At 30.7% G+C, this 22,001-nt stretch overlaps 1 protein-coding gene across 1 annotated transcript in view; it reads left to right on the top strand.

Moving 5' to 3' along the window:
- Window positions 1–6,371: 6,371 nt before the first annotated feature.
- The window catches only part of osy (ABC transporter oskyddad), a gene marked incomplete at its 3' end in the record, with an annotated part of 58,255 nt that continues 42,625 nt past the window's right edge, over window positions 6,372–22,001 (top strand). Inside the window, exon 1 of the mRNA XM_088240030.1 lies at window positions 6,372–6,390. The remainder of the gene's footprint in view (window positions 6,391–22,001) is intronic.

Here is a 22,001-nt window from a genome sequence, read left to right as displayed (position 1 = left end):
GACCTGGGTTTAGAGGGCGAGAACTATTCACGTGGACCCGTCACAATAAATCTTCACAGGTGCCAGTGACGTCAGAAACTTGAAGAGCACTGACCTCCCTCTCTACAAATAAGAATAATCGGGTTGTGGTCCTGTGGCTAGTGTCTCGGACTCACGGACCAAAGGCCCGTGGTTCGAATCCCACTCTACCCCAACTCGATTCCTTTTTCTAATAGTGAGTTATTTACAACTCGTGGAAAATGGCCCTCAAAATTACATATTTGGGTAAATCGTAAGAACACGAATATTTCTTTTTTCAAAAAAAAAATAAGAATCCCCGATAAATGCACAAATGTCGAGATCCGCACATTATGTAAGGCTGAGACAAGCATTCAAATCAAGAAAGGAGCTCTGCACTGGTTTAAACATATGGAGCGAATGGACAGCGAAAGAACGGCTAAGAATATTTACAATGCGAATGTTGATGGGTGCAGAAATAGGGAAGGACGGAAAAAACATGGCATAACTAAATCCAACAAATACTTGAAAATGAACATGTCAAAAGTCGGAATAATCGGCGCGCGTGCATGAGAAGATGTGTGAATTTTTATTTTATTCGGAGTGATGTGGCGTTTTATCCTATCTGCCTACCCTAACGGGGAAACGGCGTGATGGTTTTTGTTGTTGTTGTTTATATTCAAGCATACGATTAACATAAAAGGCTTCGAGCTAAACCATGTCAATACATCTTCATCCTACACTGTGTTAATGGCAAAAAGATCTATGAAAATCCGAACGATCTATCTTAAAGAATTCCGATTTGTGTGGCGAATTGACTTATTCATTTTGATTTTATTTTATTAACATAAACGGCAAATCTACCTTTTACAAACATTTTTAATACTAACATATTTGGCTTATTATTATTATTTAATTTTTTAAAACATAAATTTTCTTATACCCAAGATTTACAAAAAAAAAATTATACAAGATTTATATTTAAAAAAAATAACCTTAAAATTATACGGCATATTCAGTAGAAAGTTTAAATAATAAAACATTCTACAGTAATACAACAAGAAAATCATAGGTACTGTTTCATACAGCTGGGCAAAGTGAACAAAAAACTGTATATATTATGAAATGCATAAATAAATATAATTATCATTGACCATCTTCGAAAAAGTTTAAAAGGTTTGTGTTTTGTAAATAAATGTAATAGTGTAGTGGTAAGCGCGTTTGCTAACTACGCTTGATGACCTAGTTTCGATTTCTGGCTGTGTCAACGTGAAATATTCACTGCAATATTTCACTATCCGCGAGCTCAACGCGAGGCTTTTGTTCTCATGCAGTTCGGTATACTTCACAATTTTATTTATTTGTCACAATAAATAAAAACAAAATATATTTTTTTAGATTTTTTTTAGTTTATTCAGATAAAAAAATATAAGTATACAATACTACTACTTTAAACATTTGTTTATATAAATTCAATGCATATATATTCACATTAACGTTTCCCATTACGTAAAAGAAAAAAAACAATTCTTGTGCACATAATATTATAATTTTTGTTGGTTGTGAATTTTTACTAAGAAATATAAATGTTCATGAAAGCAGAGAGAGAGAAGAGGAAAGTAAAGTTGAACCTATACAATGTCTTTTCCCTTTTATGTGCTTTTTATTCAATATTTTTATTTTTATTTTTTAAGAATATAATTATTTTTTCTCCTCTCCTCCTGCATTCATAGTAAATTATATTTTATTTATTTTAATAAATTATATTAGTAATTTTTTTATTTTATTTTTAATAACAAATATTTTTATTTTAATGTATAAATTAAAAAAAACGGTGTTTTCAGTCAGTGCTACAGAAAAAATAATTATAAATATAATTTTTCGCTTATTTCTTAAATATGTATAAAAATTCAAATGTAATTTTGAATTCTAGTTACTAATTAGTGTTGAAACGAGTCATAAATAATTATGGTCGGAGACTTTGTAATATTTGTTACAAATTATTATATTATCGTTTTGAAATACGTCATCAGACCTTGACTGGCCAAATACAATTAGGAATTATTTTCACCAATGATGCTTAACTTTTGTGTGGCTGTGACGTCACACTAGTCTACGAAAATATTACAATAAATAAACAAAGAAAGAAAAAACAGGAAAGGCGTTTAGAACTTTCTTTGTTCTAACGTATACCCATATTTTCTTCCTAGATTATTGCACTAAAGCAGTGATTTTCTTACACATTTTTGCGGTGTCTTCACCTTTTAAGTTTTTTGATAAAATTCTTTCCTATGGGAGCTGGACCATCCAAAATCCCATATAAGTGCCAAGTTTTATCTGTTGTCTTCGGAAATATAAATATAAAAAGTTTTGAAAAACAGAAAAGGTACCGACATAGAAAATTTCATTTTACTACTCTTTCTTTAAAAAAATAACCAAATCGGTTCAGTTTTGGGGTCGCTGCTCAACCAGCTAATAGAAGCTTAATGAATTGTCAAACATATTCCTCCGAATGGATTTTCCCAGTGAGGAATACATTGGCAAGAGAAAATGTTCAATGTCCTATATGAACATATTAAAGTCTCCAAAACGAAAGACATTTTCAAGAAAAGTGTACAAGTTTGGATTTGGTCTAGCTGACTTTTACACACTGTCACAAATAAAGGCATTGTAATGAATAACTTAGAAAATATTGAAATGCAAACAAAAATTAATTCAGAGAAAAATTTAATTAATCATATAACATTCCAAAATTCTTTACCCCTGCTATCAATACTCCCCATAATTAGGAAAACCCAACCCCCTCCAACACACATTGGCTTACTTATATATTTTCACATGATGATGAGTTATTCAAAATACCTGAAACTATGTTTTTACAAAAAGTAAATGCTGAAACAATAAGTTATATTAAAAGGGTGATTCCTTTGTTTTTTTTATGATTTGAAGTTATAATTTTTTCCACAACTTTTATTATTATATAAAAATATCTTTAAAAGAATCGTTATTTCTTGTTTTCCTTACATTCTTGTATTTTTTAACCTTTTTATGCCCGATGTAGCATATTGTCCACATAAACTAAAATACGAAATTAAAACTAAAAAATTTAACTTTGTTTTTCATTATTTAACCCATTTTTCATTAAAAAACATACATAAAAATATGTTTTAGTTTGAATTAGAAAAAAGGGGCATTGAAGGGTGACGTTACTTTAAGTCTTGCTCAATTTTAGAAGCTAAATTGGTGAAACCGGGGAGGGCAAGTATGGAGTGATTATTACGTATATTGTATATTTATGTATATTTGTACTAAGCAGACATAGTGAAACCGGTTTCTGACCATTTTACTAATGCTAATGCGTGGCATTAGTTATATCGCTCGTGTAATAAATACTTAGTACGTAATTTGTAAATTTCGTATTTTCGGCAACTTTATAGCCCATTTCACACCATGCAATAAACGTCACGATAAAACTACATAGAGTAGATTGATATTTATCAAACATATTTTTTTCGTTTTAATTTATTAATGCTACGCAAACGCAATAACTCGTATTTATTTTTTGAAATTGAAATAATATTTTTAAAATTATTTATCAAATACAAAATTCTATATGGGTATTTTTTATTTAAAAATTAATTAAGCAAATATATAGTTAACATATTACAACAGTGATGAAGAACATTAAGAAAAGGTAATATAGAAGTCAAGGCATCTACAGGGCTAATGACCTGTCAATGGCTGTTTTAAGTGGCCACTTTACACACTGTGCAACATTCGTGAAAATGTTCTTCATCTCTGTTGTTATATGTTAATATAAACAGCTCCCCAGGGAGTTAAATCCACAATCTCAAAATGCTCTACACGGAAGTGTTGCCAACTCAAAACGGATAAAATTGGACTTAGGCATTTTTTGGAATTGGGCATCCACATGATTTTTATTTGGAAACCTCGCTGGCCTGTCTTTAAACCTTATCTTTACTATTTTATTTCAGTATTCTTGTCTGTTTGTTTCTGTAAAAGAAATAAATAAAATCTAGCACGCTTACAAAGAGTACACAAATGGCAAAAAATGAAAAAACAATGAACATAGGCTTTACAATAAGCTTTAATTTGAACAAGGAAGAACTCATGACCGTGAACTTGCTTCAACTCAATAGAAAACCCTTGTTGAATTTGATAAAAAATGTGTTATTGAAATTTTCGTTATAAAAACGGAGAGATACACAGCTTATAAGTAATATAACCAGGGCCCTGATTACAAAAGGAAGTTAACAGAGTTATCTTCGACGGTCTATTAAGAAAAAAACCGATGCTTGTTTACGAAAATGAGTATATTTGCAAGAACATTAAAATTATTTTCGTCTTTAACCGATAATTGAACATGTTTAGAAGAAAAAAGTGTAGGTATGCATATTCTGCTTTTCATACAGGAAACATATTTTTACTTTGTAGATAGAATGACCGGGTAAGTTAATGATAGACAAGGTTTCGTCGTGACTGACATCGTCAGACTAGGGGGAGACTAAACAATGAGGAACTTCAGCCCTACGGGAAATTGGATACAAAAATATTTTTTTGCGCGCGGTAAAAAATATAGCATTAAATTGTAGTACAAAGTTTCTTGAAAATGTTCGAAAAAAATAATAAAAAATATTTTAATAAAAGTGCACTAGGTACTTTGGTTGACGTCACTGGTTCATATGAACCAACCAATGATGTGACAGCTGTGAAGGATATCCGGTTGGCTAACCGTAAATGAACTAATGGGAAAAACTAACACAGAACAACCTCTGACGTCACACGCGGAGTTATTTCAGAAATACAAAACTTAAAAAAATCATAGTGCTAAAAACACAATATGTAAAAAAAAATGTGTTTTGCTTCGTTTAATAGACTATTAGCAAATAAAAAACAAAAAAAAGGCACTGAACTTCCTCATTTTCCATGTTGTATACAATTGCAAGCAGGGGTTGTAAATCATGATTTTATATAATTATGGAAATAAAAGAGTTTAAACTAAAATAATTTAATTTTAAAGTAATAACAATTGTATGAATCTAAGTTTTGTTTGAATGTATTCGAGTATAATAAAAACACGGTGAAAATTATATAATTTTATAAAGTTTAATAATTACAAAATTAAAATCATATACTAATGTTAAAATCTATCACCGCTATGTTGATGATATTTTCGTAATCTGGTCTGGCAAACAAAGACAATGAAATAACTTTCTTACAGAAATAAATCGAATAAATAAATCTATTCAATTCACCATGGAACCGGGAAGTAAATTAATTAATTTTCTTGATTTAAAAATTAGCATCGAAAATAATAAACAAAAATAAATTTGAAAAAAACTATATACGTATTTTATTTATTATAATTAAAAAGCAGTTCCACCAAGAAATGCCAGTAGAAATACTCAATCTATTAACTTCAATAGTTTCACAAGTTAAACAATTATTGCGTTTTCGTCAAAATGGACAAAAGAGTTCGCACGAAAAAGTGAAATAAAACAACACGTTCTGCAAATTTTGACAAAAACACAACAATTATTTGACTTTATGCTTCATTTAACTTTTTTGATGAGTTGGCCTTTAATTTTCATTTCATTTCATTTCATCTCATTTTTTTTGCACCACAACAGGCCAGGAGGCCCAATGACAGTGGTGAATTACATTACAGAACAACCAGGCTTGAGAATAATCAAATTTTAATTTTTGTGTTCTCACCGGGAATCGAACCCGGAACCTCCCGTGTGTGAGTCAAGCGTCTTGACCACTACACCACGGAGGCCGCCGAATTTTGTAATTGCTTCTGTTATTATGACTACTGAAGAAGGACTCAGCTTTATGATAAAATAAAAAATGCACTTTTTCTATGAAACATTTGTAATGTACATGATACCTTCCAATAGTCATCATAGTCATCATCTCCATATCCATGTTATTTACACCCAGTAATGTGATGTTAATTACTGCACGTTAATTTTGATTCCATGTCATTGAAATAATAAATCATTTGCTTATAAATACTGCGGAGATAATACATATGATTTAATCACTTTTACGAAATGCCCTTCATCCATAAAGCAGGTATAATTCACCATTTTGTATTAGCAAACAAGTTTATAACTGACGAATTTCAAATGCTTTAAAGTGGAGAGAGAATTAATATAGAAGGTTTGAAATCGTCTCTTTGAAGATTGAATTTTTATACAAATGCACTTTGATTTGTTAGCCGTTGATTCAATATTTTTATAAAGACCTTGTTCTTTTATGGGAAAAATTGCAGCCGGTCAAGAATTCGATCGCGAGCAGGTTTAGTTTTTTTACTAGTTGACGAATGCTTTTCGCACTGAGTGGACGTCTGTTTTATAATTTTGAAGTGTAAGCATTTATTTCAAATTAATCTAAAAAAAAAAAGAACTTATTTTTAACTACCTAATCAATGAATCTACCTTGATACAAAATTGAAGTGATAATTTTAATATTTTATTTTTTATCTTTTTAACTTTAACCTTGCACGAATGTAATTTCGTGAATCCATTGTAATCTTATTTAACTGTTCGTTTATTTTCAGTGCTAAACTATTAAGTGGTCTGTTAGTTAAGAGTTGTGGTTTAAGATGTTATTTGAACTAAATTAAAACAGTGTTTACAAAAAGAACAATAAAAGGATTAGCATTATCTTAAAACAAGTATGTAATTTTATTCATTATTTTTCATTTTAAACTAATACTATGAAAATACCGGATACCATAATGCTAACTAAAAAAAATATCAGTCCTTTTTTTCATAATAAAAGAACATATTTGTAAGTAATAAAGTCTCTGTAGTTACTCAAAACAATTCTGCATAAAATGTTTTCGTGATAAAATATTTTATTTTTCATTCCGTTCATTGTATTAATTATACAATGAACGAAATGAAACAATAAACAATAATAATGCATTTTGAAACAATAATATTCATTTCTATAAAACAATGAACAGATATTTTAAATAATTGCTAACTAGACAATAGATCAAAACGAATTATTCAATTAATATATTATTTTTCTACGTTTTAATTTAATTTATTTTACTTGGTAATTCAGTAGAGATACATGCAGAAAAACTTAAATTATCCGGATTAATGAGTGCCAGTCGTTATCTGGATATGAAAAAGTCCGTATATTTATATTAACTAATAATTTAAAACCATGATTTGAAAGAAAATGCTAAATATGCCATAAGATCTTTTTTATTACTATTGAAATAAATAATACGGCGAATCGAAATCACATTAAAAACTTAATTAAACATGTCCAGCAAAGTTAATTACTTTGACGAAGAAGCGCCCTATTTTATTTGTTATTAAAACATCTCTTTTTTTTATTTCCTGATACCCGGATATTTGGCAATCTGAATGACTGAAGTTCGGATAAACGGAGATCTATTGTACTAAAAAAACATACGATTTGTAGACACTCTTCGAAACAATTCCACATGCATACAAATATATATACAGGATGTTCTTTAAACCCTTGTCACATCCGAAACCACGATGATCAGTATGAGAAAGAAGACATATTGGCACATTAAAATAATTTTTTAGAACGACTAAAATCTTAAAAAATAAAATATAGAAAAAAAGAAATGGTTGCTTACGTGCAGTTCAGACTCCCCCCCCCCCTCCTCGTTTCTCCCCTGCAGAAGTGAGCAACCATTTGTTTTTTTTCTATATTTTATTTTTTATAATTTTAGTAATTCTAAAAAAATATTTTAATGTACCAATATATCTTCTTGCTCATACTGATCATCGTGGTTTCGGATGTGACAGGGTTTAAAGAACACGCTGTATATTCAATTACGGAATTACACAAGTGTTTTTTTAAATTTAACTAACAATTTAATTATTTATTTATTTATTTTCTATATTTATTTGTTTAGCAGAAACAAACAGTCCACAATGATATAATAACACAAAAAAGATACGGTTTAAAGACAGACCAGCGAAGTTTCTAAATAAAAAGCATACAAATTAAATTGTGGTACAACAAAAGGGTGTATTTGTGTGTATTTGTATGATAGTAAGTTTAGAGGTGTGTTTGCGTGTATTTGTGTGGAAGTAAGTGTTCTGGCGTGTGTAAGCGTATGTAAGCGTGAGCATCATTAAATAGCAAGTGGGAGCGTATCGCAACTAGAAAGAATGAATCTTAATTTATTTATTTTTTTAATAAGGGGTATGTTAAATATACCAATAAATGAAAAAAAAAAAAATAGTTTGAGAAAGAACGATAGAGAAAAGATTGTTGTACATAGTTAGTACTACATACTGGCAGATGGAATAAAAAATCATTTCTTGTCACGCGAAAGGTGGACTTTAAGATTTATTTTGGAGAGTAGGTTCAAAGAGTCTACTTTATTTTTTAATAATTTAGATAAATAGCACAATTCAAATATAATGTGTCTATTTTCAAGGGTAAAAAATCAATTTTGTTTGGCTGATTGGCTGCAAGTACAAAGCATTTTATTGATTTTTATAATGTAGGTATTTAAAAAAAAATCAAAAACAATTTTCTACTTTTTAAGATGAATTTTTTTTTTTAATGACTTTTGGTAAAAAAAATAGTAGGATTTTTTTTAAAGCTTACTATGAGAAATGTTCCTCTGAAGTTTCACGGTCCGGCCCTGAAAAACCGTGTATATAATAAGATCATTTTGTGTGTTCCAAATAATTATACTAGGGAATGATCTCGTGCACTGTTTTACGCATCCAAAAGCCGAACAAATGCAAGTCAAAATTCACCCATCAATAGGGCAATTCGCTTGCTGAATACGGCTTCTGCAGATAATACAGACCTATTTTTCTGTACATATCGTCAGATTGGCAGCTGTCTGCTTTCTATTCATCAACTTCTACCTTATATTTACAGTCTGTATTACTTATGATATTATTTGGGGGGTAGGTTTTTATGTATTGTTTATTTTGGCATCAATAACCAATTTTCCGTTGTTGGTGGAGATTTCTAAGTTTGCTTTTAATACACCAAATTGTCAAATAAATAACTAGGAAAACTAGATAACTAAAATAATAGATATGGTTCGCATATTTTCATCATTCCCTTTCCGCACCTAATGGTGCATAGGGTACTGCATTGGTACACCAATCTCAGCATATCTTGATCATTTTTGCTACATGCTGGTCAGATGATCAGTTTAAGGGTTACGGAAATATTCTAGTGTACAAACATATTTTTAAATAAATATTTCATCATATTTTGGATGTAAATACGCGAGATAAAAGTGTTTTCTACGGCTGCGAGAGCGGTTCAAAATAGCACCGTAGGACGCTTTTTATTGAGTGTTAACATAAAAAGTGTCCGTTTTTTTTCCAAATGAAGAGCACGCGAGGACAGAACTAAAAAAATACAACAAATTAGTCAATAATGTTTTCTTCTTCATTATTTTACAACAAATTAGTGAATATTTCATAGCATCTTCATGGTAAACAACACAAATATTGCGAGCAGATTTAGCAACTTTATGAAAGCTAACAGAAAGAGGTGTCGAAAATGCTCACTTTCATCTACTTGACATTCCATTTTGAAGACTTATAATATATTTAACGTAAAAGCAACAGAATACCTTGTTAATAAAAAAAATATATTTTTTGTATGATTGAAACCATTAGGAAGACCCTACAATATTTCTTGTCCATGTAGCTCAATCACAAATAACTATCGACGTGCTTAAAAATCACAATGAACTATAATGAACATCTAAGCATCGCAGTCATAAGTCAACGCGTGTGTAATCTCTGAGTCAACGCTCGTGTCGGTTTGTTTTTTATTTTCTTCTTAAATAAATACAGTTCATTGGCAAAAAATCGGCGTTTACTATAAAAAATAATACAATATATTACCTTTGCAAAAAAAAGGGAAAATTAAATTACAATTACTATGGCGACTGCTTTTCTTGAGATTTGGCTAACTGCAACAAATAGCGTGATAAATAATAAATACCTTCATAAAAATAGCATTTTTGGAATATTTTCCATATTTACACCGGTGAAATTCAAATATGTGATTGCGCAGCAGGATTATACGTCGCAAAACGTAAATATTTTGATATTTAATAATAGGTATTCACGGATGTTGCATTGATCGCGAATACGATGAACAACCATGGTGTATTGTGGTCTCACTGCTATGCAGATGATACGCAGATTTATTTTTATTGCAAACCAGGCGAGAGAAGTGTGCTTGTCAATTTAATTGATGGATGCATCGAGAAAATAGGAAACTGGATGGCTGAAAACAGACTAACATTAAACCCATCAAAAACTGAACAACTGTGGGTGGCTTCAGCCAGACGACAGAATTTGATCAATGTAGGGAGTACCGCTTTACTCACCGTTAAACTACTGGGAGTTTTACTCAATTCTGACCTATCTCTTGACGCTCAAATTAGTAGAACGATAAGTTCATGCTTCTACCAGCTGAGACAAATTAAATGCATACGCAAAAATTTGCCGGTTGATGCCGCCCGTCAATTAATAAATGCGTTTGTAGTGTCTAGAGTCGATTATTGTAATGGTATCTATGCAGGTCTACCAATTAACAAAATGACTCGCCGACAATCTGTATTGAATGCCGCAGCGAGACTTTTTTTCGGAATCTCTAAGTTCAGTCATATCACTCCACTACTTCGGGAACTACACTGGCTACGTTTTCCACAGAGGGTCGAATACAATCTCTGTTGGCTTATGTATAAGTCACTGCACAACTCTGCTCCGGAATATCTAAGGGAACTATGCATTCCAGATGAACTAGCTGACAGGCGTCTCACGCTTAGATCAGCTACGTCTACGGCGAGAGGAAAAGTTATTATACCTCTACGCAAACAGCGCACTAAATTTAGTGAACGCGCATTTGCGGTCGCAGGCCCTATGGCATGGAATGCTCTCCCAGCAGAGGTGCGAGGCTGTGAAAGTGAAGTGATGTTTCGGAAAAAACTTAAAACCCACTTGTCCTCTAAATCATTTGAATTAATCCGTAGCATGTGACAACAAAATAAATTATTTTAATTAAATTACAAATTTAAAAGCTTCAATTAAATTAATTTAACAACAAAATCACCATGTAAAGCGCCCTTGAGGTATTTTATTACGAAAATGGCGGTATATAAGTTATCCATAATAATAATAATGAGAAATTGTTATCACGTCGCTTATTAGCACGTCGATAGTTATTTGTGATTGAGCTACTGGACGGGTACCTGATGCAAAAGACTGATCACCTTACCCACCTCACCTACCTGACTATATTCTAACTAAACCACACGTATCATTCAAAGCAAACTGTTTCATAAAATAATAACAGCTTTATAGCATTTGAATAAATATTTAACATTTCATCAAAATTTCTTCATATTTACAAATTAAAACATAAAAATATTTGTAATCTACTAGCGCACACATCATTCTTAAAACAACTATTTAATTATCGCGGGCCGAGCAATGTGTTAGACGCTCGACAAAAGTGATAGTTTGTTGTTGTTTGTATTGGCTGATGTATTCGATAGAAGAAAGCATTTTTTACTATTTCTATTTGCTTACTCGACCGCATAAAATACAGGTGAAGAAAATTATTTCATAATCAATTTAATTAAGCCACGGTTTTCAATGCGAGTTCAATATAAAACAGGAAAATGGTTTTACTCTGTTAGTTTTAAATTTATTTACTTGTTTTTATTTTATACATTTATTATTTTAAGCCCGTTAGGATTATACAAGAATTATTACAAGGTCTTATAATTAAAAGGTGTCATGTGATTTATCAGGTTGATTTTCAATTTGTCTCCAGTGTACTTTTTCAATGCTGAAGTTCAGTGTTTTTTAAAAAAAATAAAATTTTCTTATAGACCATTGAACTAAGCCAATTTATTTTTTATGTGTCGTATTATCAGCGCTATGATTTTTAAAAGTTTATTTCTTAAATGAATCCACGTATGACGTCTCAAGTTCTCTTACGCTTCTTCTCGGTCAGTTCTGCCGATTGGTCCGTTGACGGTAAGTAAACCGGAAATCTTCCACAACTCTCTTATCACTGGTTGATTCAAATGAACTAGTCACGTCGTGCAAAGTGGTTCGTTTATTTTCTAATATTTTTTAATATTTTTTTCGTGCATTTTTAAGAAACTTTGCCGATAAATTTCATTTTCTAATTATTATTACCGCGCGTATAAAAACATTAATTGAATTCAATTACCCGGAGGGCTGAAATTCCTCATCAGTAAGGTAAGTCATTGTAGGGTTTACGTCCAAATTATAGTATTTTTTAGAAAATGCCAAGTTGCTTTCTTCAGTCGACGCTCTTATTTCTGGTAAAGTTGGGGCAAATGTGTGTCATTGTGCCCACATATTCATGCTAGAGATGGGCGTTGCTGTTATTTATAAGAACTACCAGTAATAGTTACAGTTTCACAATGTAAACCGTTAAAGTGTTTTTAAACAACAGTTTAGACGAGCGTAGGCATAATAAAAACTGTTACTAGTGCAACTATAAACGGTTATTTTATAGACAGTTTCACATTTTTATAAGGAGAGAGCGATATGCCTACACAACTATACACTGTTATTTTCAAAAACAGTTTCATTTGATTCCCTCACAATTTTTTTCTTCGCAGTAACAGTTTCATTATTTTATGAGGCTATTTTGTTTTTTTTACCCTGCAACAACATATTTTTTGTGTAACTTTTTTAGCGATTTCGGAAATATAACAGTTTTAAATTATTTATTTATTTTACCACCTCTAATTCATAATTCATACACAAACATACATATTAAAATTAAAATTATATATATTTTTTTTAATAAAAAAAGAAATATTTGCGTTCTTATGATTTACCCAAACATTTGATTTTGAGGGCCATTTTCAATGAGTTGTAAATAACTCACTATTAGAAAATGGAATCAAGTTGGGGTAGAGTGGGATTCGAACCACGGACCTTTGATCTGTGAGTCCGAGACACAAGCCACGGGACCAAAACCTGATAATGAATTTCTTTTTTTTTCATTGAAAATATGACTGCATTATGTTTATTTGTTTATTAATTTATTCAAAATTACTTTTTTTTAAATAAAAATGAACTTATTAAGGGTTCTTACTCTGTACCCGTATCTAGCCATAATAATAAACACTAATTAAACTTATTTCTAATCTCGAACTTTAAAAAAGTTGACAACCTCGTCCCTATATGCAGTTTTTATTTAACCAGATTAAAATTGTTTTGAAAATAAAACTTTGTTATTAATGTTACCCAATTTTAGGGGGAAAAAAAACCCCTGTTCTAAGTTTCACTTATTAATATGTTTATTTTTTGTTTAAATTATATGACATTGTGAACAATATTCTGTGTTTACTATATTAGTTTTATATCACCCGTCGATGGGAGGAGTGCTCTCCCGAAACTATTGTAGTGTTGTAAAATAATAAAATTGTGTAACACCTACAACACAGTTTGATGTTAGTAATAATTTAAAATGAAGTGTAACGAAGTGAATGCAGATTCAATTAAATAAAAAAAATATTAAAATTGTTTTGACAAACTAACCTTCACCAATTGTGTAACATGTTCCAGTTAACATTTGATGGTACAGTGAGTTCAAATGAAATTCTACTCAAATAATTAATATTGCGAAACAAAGCATTTGCGACACGGCGTAAAAATTCCTAATCAAAAACCAAACAAATAATGTAAATAAACAAACAAATCATCACGTCATTTTCCCGTAGGAGTAGGGAAAGAGAATAGAACACCATATCTTGGGGTAATTATATAACAAGGTTACTTCAAAATTAGGAATTTTTAATTAACCACGAAAAAAGAGCCTTTGAAACAATAGACCGAGAAATAATTATTAAAAAATTGAAAAAAATAGAAATAAAAGGAAAAACTATAAAATGGTTTGAAGAGTACCTTGGCGATAGATACCAAATAACGAAGGTGAATGATGAAATTTCCGAGCCCCTCAAAATTTCATTGGGAGTACCACAAGGATCGGTTCTCGGACCGGTTTTGTTTATTATATACATAAATGATATTGTCGAAACATTAAAATATTCAAAAATAAGACTCTTTGAGACGATGCCTTAATATATATATCGGAAGAAAATTATAAAACAATTATGGACAGACTAAATCATGATCTTAATAGTGTATCACTGTGGCTAAAAATTAATAAATTAAAATTAAATGTTAACAAAACTAAATATATGAATATAGGAAACAAAAGAATAGAAATTACACCATCAATTGTAATAGAAAATGAAAAACTTAATGAAGTCACTGAAATTAAATATTTAGGTGTAATGTTGGATTCAAAACTTACATTTCACCAAAACGCTAAAATGGTAATAAATAAGATTGCAAAAAAAATATCAATTTTGGGAAGGATCAGAAGATTTATTGATAAGGACTCTTGCAAAACTATTTACAAAGCAATTATTGAACCACACGTTAACTACTGTAGTAGCATTTTATTTTTATCAAACAAAGAAAACATAGATAAACTAACTGTATTACAAAATAAAGCCTTTAGAATCATTTTGAAAAAAAACAGATATACGAGGGTAAAGTCGATGGTAAATGAAATGAAATTATTAACATATAAACAAAGAATATTTTACAATACAATGATATTTTTTCATAAAATTATAAACTTTAATAAAAAAACAGAATTTTGGAAAAAAAATGATCGGAACCAGCATGAACACGATCACAATACTAGAGAAAAGAACAAAATTAGACTTCCATTTAGGAAAAAGGCAAAGTCACAAAATTCAATTTTATTTAAAGCAATTAAAAAGTATTAAGAAATGGAAAAAAATATTTATGAAGAAAAAAAAAATCAAAATTTAAAATAATGGTCAAGACATATTTGATAAACAATTTATAAATTAAATATATTTGCAATGTTATTATTAGAACACACATAACAATATGTATGATATGTGTGCCCTACTTTAAGATTTAAATAAAAAAAATAAAAAATATATATATATATTTGTATAGTTCTCCATGAATGCTACAAATAAATATGTCGTGACTCTGCCCATTACGTCACAAGCTCCCGTCGGGAGCTCTGCTGATTGGTGAGTTGGCTTTCCGGGAAAAGAAAATCTATCACAACACTCTAATCATTGGTTGATTCGGTAAACTTGTGACGTAGTTCAATGTGGTTCATTGATTTAGGTTGGTGTTAAGTGAAATATGTAAGTAGTACCCGTTTTTTCCCAAATGTCGAACAAGATTGAAACTAGTCAATAGAAATAATGTTAAAAAGCTTAATACCTTTTGGTATGCGTATTTTGTATTTATTTTTTATTTCTTTTAATTTATTAGTAACGTTTTTTTCTCGATTCTCACAATACAGTTATTTTTTTATTTAATTCAACATACAAACACATATACATTACAAAAAAATAAAATAACGTATCTCTTTTATTCAATGAGGCCAAGAGCCCTATGTTGAGTTGGGTAAAAATTTTAGGAAAAAATTAAATTAAAAACTATTACATAAACAAATATTCAAATAAACACCTAGATAATACATCATTGTAATTGCCCAATATTGGATAGGACAGACTATGTCAAATCTTAGGAGTTATTATTGAAATAAATTAAAAATGGAAACGGCAGATGGAAAATATTACTAACAAACTTAAAAGACTAACGTATATATTCAAAGCAATTCGAAATATAATTAATGTACAAGAACTCTTAAAGATTTATTTTGCATTGTGTCAATCAATTTTGGAGTACGGTATAATCGGTTGGAGTGGTGCGATTGACACAGTTTTAAATAGTGCATCTGTTGCAAAAATATCCATAATTAAAATAATAGTCCCGATAAAGACATCTACTGAAGAAATATTCCACAAATCACAACTTATGACACCAAAACAATTATACGCTAAAACAATACTAATTTACAGATTCAAAAGCTACTCTTACTCAAATGAAAGACATAACCCCAACAATACATCACAAACAAATAATATTATCATTAGATCCACAACACAAAGAAAACTTAAACAAATACAAACTAATACCACATTCGGACAAAGGGATTTTGAGTATTATTTAATTAAAATCTATAACCTACTTCCACTATCTATTAAAACAATTACTAACGAGAAAATGTTTAAAAAGACTATAAAAAAATGGGAGCTAGGTAGAAGTTAAATGGATTGTCTCATTCGCCCAAACCAATATTGAATCAACTGCTCCACAAGTGTATAGCTTATCTTAGGTTTTTGTCATTTTCATTGTGCGTTTTGTAATATAAATAATATACATGTACATATTTACCTTGTTTTTACAACTGTGAATATTTTGTTAACTATCTCTGTTTATTAAGTTAGTCTTATTTATTTATTCTCAAATGTAAAAACATTTCAAAAAAGTATATTGTTAAGTGTCCTCGGCACGGGTAACCTCAGTGAGGACACATTATATTTATTAATTATAGTTTGTAAGAGAAAAATATGAATAAATAAAAAATATTTTTAAAAAACGCTTAATAGTATTTAAATCTATGCAATATCTCGCAGCAGTCTCCTGCAATGGTCTCTTCCTTTAGACAAAGTCCAAACTTGCACACTCTCTATGAAAATGGCTTTCATTTTGGAGAAATTAATATGTTTATCCAGGACACTGAACACTCTTGAGCCACAAAAGAGAAATTCCTCCGAGCAAAAGTCATACCTGTTTTGGTATTCAATAATTCAAATTGCAGGAAAACCTCGTACGAGCATTCTTCTGGAATCTACTTTTGTAACCGCATGACTAGAAATGTGTTAATGAATCTTTTTAAAAAAAAGTCTAATGTCCAGTACCTTCATGAATTGAAACAATGTCTCAGATGGGAAAGTAGGGGGACATCAACATCCCTCTAAGTATTAATTTTTGTACATTTATTAGGGTTGGGGGTTCATGGTAGACGCCGTGCAACCTCCCCAGCCCATTATACCGCAGGTTGCCACTGACTGGAAAAGTGTAAATTAAACAGTTCTGAGAGTGGCAATATCCAAGATGTTCCTAAGTGAGCAGAATACACGACACAGCTTTCTTAATCTGAAGACCAGGGATCGGACCTAAACCTCCCATCGTTGATTTCTGTCAATAGTTATTCTCAGATATTTCATGTAATCAAGTAGTTTAAAAATCTGGCATAAACAATCAAATTTATTTTCATTTATTACTATACAAATTGTGTGACTATTTCTGATTTTGGCTTTGGCTGCAAATCTTGTTTTGGTATTAAAAACGTCGTTAAATTATAATTTGATTTAAAATGTTAATACGTAATAGTTTAATTATTAATTGTGAATGACCCGACTAACCTTGCTATTCTCCGTAAGAATCAAAATAGAATATGTTTCCAAGTTTACGCAAATGGAGAAGGTCAAAATATCAACCTTCTGCATCTGAAGACATTAGTAAAGTAAGTAATGCATTTTATAATATATTAAGCATTAATGACGGAGCATTAAGGTGTTTAGCAGGGATTCTCGTTCTAGTAATTATATTGATTGGCAACCTTCGATGTGCATTATTATATCCGATTTATATTCATATCTGAACCCTGAAAACATTTAATTACTTCTCCGGATATATTTTCCGGAGAAGGCAAATATATGTTTTAATATACGACAATAATCTGATAAATGTAAGTTACGTTCACCGCATTTGAAATAATTCAGTAGAGTTGATTCATTTTTATTTTTTGATTATGCCAATTTTGATCATTTCCTCGGGTATGTGATCCACCTACAACATTTAGAAAAACTAAAAATATTTGTTGAATAATATTTTAAATTATAATTCACGGAACATAATAGATTTATATGTAAATCCATAATATCTTTACACTATCCAAAACATATTTTTGTTATCATTCAAAATTAATAAATAACTAACATAACAAATATTTCTTTCGATAATCAATGATTTGTATTCCAAATAAATTGAATAGATGGTAGAAATCACCCAACATCAATTTCGTAATGCCTAATAACCGGTTCTTGTCCTTGCTTTGCAGAATTATGTTTTAATTTGATATACATCACAATCATAATTTCTTAAAAATATGTTTTTAATGTAATCTCTTATATTTGGGCCTTTGGAGGCTAAACGTACCTTGACTTTTCGATACACCTTTTTTACAAGCTTAGATAATTGTTAAAATTTATTGCAACAAAGAGAAAAAACATTTTTGAGAAGAGAATATGGAAGTCTAGGCATTTACAGAGTTTTACGACCTGTCGTTGGCTAGTTGGGACAAGTAAAATTTAATATTTCGACTCATAGGTTGAGAAACAATGAAGTACTGTTCATCGATTAGCATAGAGCAAACTGTGGCCTTAATTCTCAATTGACCCGTCTGTGTTGTATTGTTAACTCAAGACAAGATCTGTTCTTTTTTTGTTTAAGTTTACAACGACTTAAACGAGCAATAAATGAAAAGTCCAGATCGCATCTTCATGTCCCTCATGTTTGTCAATGCTTCTTTAATTTTTTTAAATGATTTTAACTATTCTTTTAATGTAATATTCAAACCCTTTCAATTGTTTACAAGGACAATGTCCATTAATAAATAAATACATGGTTTAAATGGCCACATTAGTAATTGCAACATTCACTGTTCTATCTATGTTTTAAAATCCACATTTCCTCAACTTTTACATCCGTTGACTTTTGTTTTTGTAAAGGATCTGAAACCATTATTGATTTGGGAGAGATTTATCTGGATAAATAATTTCACCTACGAGGCAACGCTTGTTATACCATATATTCCTTTTACTGTTTTAGATGAAGCAAACCGCATTTCAGACGCGATGCACTGCGTAGTGCAGAAATTTCATCACCATAAAAATTTTATCTTGGGAAAGTGTGTAATTGGAAACCAATTTTGGTCCAGTAAATTTCTATAACTAAGGAATTTTATTGAAATTTGTATGAAAATCAGTAAACAATATTCTTTTCCTGTTGCCGAACAATCTCAGAAGAAAATTTCTTTACTTTGTCTTGCGTGTGACTCATACTTTTAAGAATTTGTGTCAGTGTCAAACAATTAAAATTTTCGACCAAATTTTACGGTATTTGTGTAGGTATATTATTCTTTTACGTCGACAACTTTTGCATATTATTTATTTTCCGGAACAACGATTCAGTTTCTTTAATGCACACAAAAATAATAAGGTTAAGGTAATCAACTGATTTTAATATGCGTTTTCCACTCAATTCAATTTATTTCTTAGATTACCTCATAAATAATCCACATCAACTGAAAATATTATAAAATGCATACTTTAGCAGTCATATTGAGTTTGGCTCATTGGATTAATAATTTAAATGTTTTTTTAAAAACAAAAAATGGAAATGCATATTTTTAATTTTTTTATTTATATTACGGGGTAAACTACCGTTTATTGTACACAATAAAACAAAAGTAAATATTTCTTCTACATTGGTACACGTGATGATAAAATTTTTTAAAAATAAATTTCATAAAAATTGGAGACAAAACTAAATGTTTAATGAAACACAACTTCTTAATTTTTATTTTTTTAACATTTTTTTGGTTCGTGTACCTGCACACAAATCTGGATTTTCTCCCAAGACGGGAGTAGGTATATATTTTTATTTATATCCCTACAGAAATGAGGTAGAATTTTTTCAAATTCAAGATTCAGGATTATGGATATTCGAGCGTTTACAGGGCTTATGACCTGTCATTGGCTGGGTTAAGTGGCCACTTTATGTAGGTACTACAACATTCCCCATTACGCTTATTTAGCGAATATCCACACCAGGTAACATTTTTGGTTTTTGTATATATGCTACAAATCAAGAACCCATCCACAAGCGAGTTGGAAGCGCCATCTATGCATTGATAGCCAGCCAATGACAGGTCATAAGCCCTGTAAACGCTCGAATATCCATAATCCTGAATCTTGAATTTGAAAAAATTCTACCTCATCTCTGTAGGGATATAATTAAAAATATTATTTTTTTATTGATTACATAGTTTTAAATCGTTTAAATCATAATGTTGGTCAAGTGGCCGCCTCTTTCCGTGGCTAAAATGATCATAAAGCATATTCTTAATTAAATGTTTGCATATTTCTGGTGTTATTTTAGCTATTTCTTTTTAGATGATATCTTTAAGCATCAAAATCGTCATTGGTTGGCTGGTGTACACCTTTTCTATTAAGATCTATTAGAAACAAATTAGGTCTAATCAATTCAGAGGATCGCGGGTGCCAGTCGATATCACCACCTTTTGACATTATTCGGACGCGATAAGTTTCTCCGAAAATTTGCATCGATGCATGAGTTGTGGTTGCAAAAAATCCAACATGTCATGAACACGCAAATACTGTGCTTCGCCGCATCAATTTTTTCTAGTGTATATTGGGTACATTGTCGTCCAGGCTTTGTTTCATCTTTTAATGTAAGAAAATTTATAAAAAAAACATTTATTACACGCTGAATATTTGACTTGCTTGGCACCGACAAAATCATGCAATTTGCTTTGAGTATTCTCCGTAACATATTTTTATCGGCCAGTCTCCACAACTGTCAAATATGAGCCGACAAATGACAACCGAACCAAAATGGCGGCCAGACAACATTGGTCAGGAACATAAAACTTATTTTATTTCTTCAAATCGGGTTGTGGTCCTGTAGCTAGTGTTGCGGACTCGCGGATCAGAGGTCCGAGGTTCGAACCGTACTCTACCCCAACTTAATTCCCATTTTCTAACAGTCAGTGATTTACAACTCGTTGAAAATGGCCCCAAAATCTAAATATTAGTGTAAATAATAAGAACGCAAATATTTCCCTTTTTTTATAAACAAAAACGCATCCTGTATAAACATACTATGCCTTGTCTCTCTCTCATTTAATGTTCTTTGCACATTGCATGCAGATTATAAGATAGAGATGATTTTAAAGGAAAGTAAGAAAATATCTTTAAAAGGACCTAGATTTATTTTGAGGAGCGTGTCTTGTAGTGCCCAGTATTCGGAAACTCTCGTACGTTATATTTATACATTCACATATACACGGTTTTTCAGGGCCAGACCACGAAACTTCAAGATTGTTCTCATGGTAAGCTTTAAAAAAATTTACACGAGGAATGTTCCTCTGAAATTTCACGATCTGGCCCTAAAAAACGTGTGTACTAACCAAAAAACTTGAATCATATTGTATGAGCAACAATAGACCATATAAATTCCAGTAAAACGTTTATAAAAAATGTCTTCTCTTCTTTCTTATCTAATCCTTGTTGAACAACATTTCCAGTTTTTGGCGCCCAGAATCAGACTCAAAGTTTAATCAAAATTAGGATGCGTTATGAAATTTAGCATTCATGTACAAGATTCCACACGGCACAATATTTCTGAATCAAAATCTGTTTACCTCCCTGACAAGATTTTTGATCCGCAACTCCTTTCTATCTTATTGGGATAATTGGCTAATAATTTTACTTGAAAAGCTAGCTGTTTACTGTGCTAACGAGTTCTGCTACCAGAAGCTAGGTGGGTGGTTGATGGCAGGTACATCTGTGGCCAGCACAGTAACCTTCCTGAGGTATTCACCCTGACCTAAGAAGTGAGAACCGGCTGACCTTAGTTGCGGCGAGCTTGTCGTTCAACACTGCGAAATAACGTCTAATCATAATTATTTTTCTGTCTCTAACCCTTTCTAGTCTATCACAATAAAAATGTCTTATTACTCTACAGTGAAAAAAAGGATTAATGTGTGAATAAATGTATTAATATAAGTGAAAAGACACAGTATTTGTTATCGTCCGAGTAATATGAATGTATTTTGCGTTTTTTTTTTCACGATGCTAACTCGTATACCCGTGCATTGAGTTGATCAAGTTGAGGTCATTTTAACGTGTTACACATAAAACTGGTGCATAAGGCGTGCACTGA

This window comes from Micrasema longulum, unplaced genomic scaffold (assembly GCF_059751315.1).
Source record: "Micrasema longulum isolate JH-2025_06_02 unplaced genomic scaffold, ASM5975131v1 h1tg002331l, whole genome shotgun sequence".
NCBI classification, from domain to species: domain Eukaryota; kingdom Metazoa; phylum Arthropoda; class Insecta; order Trichoptera; family Brachycentridae; genus Micrasema; species Micrasema longulum.
The sequence above is the reverse complement of the archived record's forward strand: the minus strand, read 5'-3'. Positions and strand labels throughout refer to the sequence as shown.